The sequence below is a fragment of the Pygoscelis adeliae genome, unplaced genomic scaffold, assembly GCF_000699105.1.
Source record: "Pygoscelis adeliae isolate BGI_AS28 unplaced genomic scaffold, ASM69910v1 Scaffold4, whole genome shotgun sequence".
Taxonomy (NCBI): Eukaryota; Metazoa; Chordata; class Aves; order Sphenisciformes; family Spheniscidae; genus Pygoscelis; species Pygoscelis adeliae.
The window spans coordinates 4,226,834-4,227,428 of record NW_008824986.1 but is presented as its reverse complement, the minus strand read 5'-3'; positions in this window follow the sequence as shown (position 1 = coordinate 4,227,428).

The window sequence follows — 595 nt, the reverse complement described above, 5'->3', positions numbered from 1 at the left end:
AGGACCAGCGGGGGGGTGCGCCCCCGTCCGCCCGTGCTCCGCCTCTCCAGTGGGGCCGGGCGGGGAGCGGGCGTGAGGGCAGGACGGGCACCCGTGGTGGGACCCACCGGCATGGCTCCCAGCGAGGCACTTCCTGACCCACCAAGAAGGTCACCGCTGCACTTAATTGCCCTCGACAAGCTCTCCTCTCTGTTGATGTCTGAGATTCAATCACTTGCTCTTCAGAGCGGGCTGTGCAAGGACTTCCATGGTTTCAGTATGCACCATGTATGAGCAGACAGAATAAACCTTTCTCTGGTTTAACCTGCTGCCTGATAATTTCCTTTGGTGCTTGTTTATTCTTGTATTGTGAGAAACAGTAAATAATCACACCATCCTCACACCAGCTGTGAAGCTATGGGAAAAGATGGGACCCTCTAGCAAACCTCTTCCCCCATCCGTTTCTGTCTTTGCCAAGCTGAAGCATTTTATTCTTCTCATATTGAAAATATTGCCTACCGGTGAACACCTGAAGGAGGTGGGGGGAAATGTAGACACGTATGGATGCTAGCCTTTGCAGGAGCTGCAGAGGTAGCCAACACAACTTGGTTTCCAG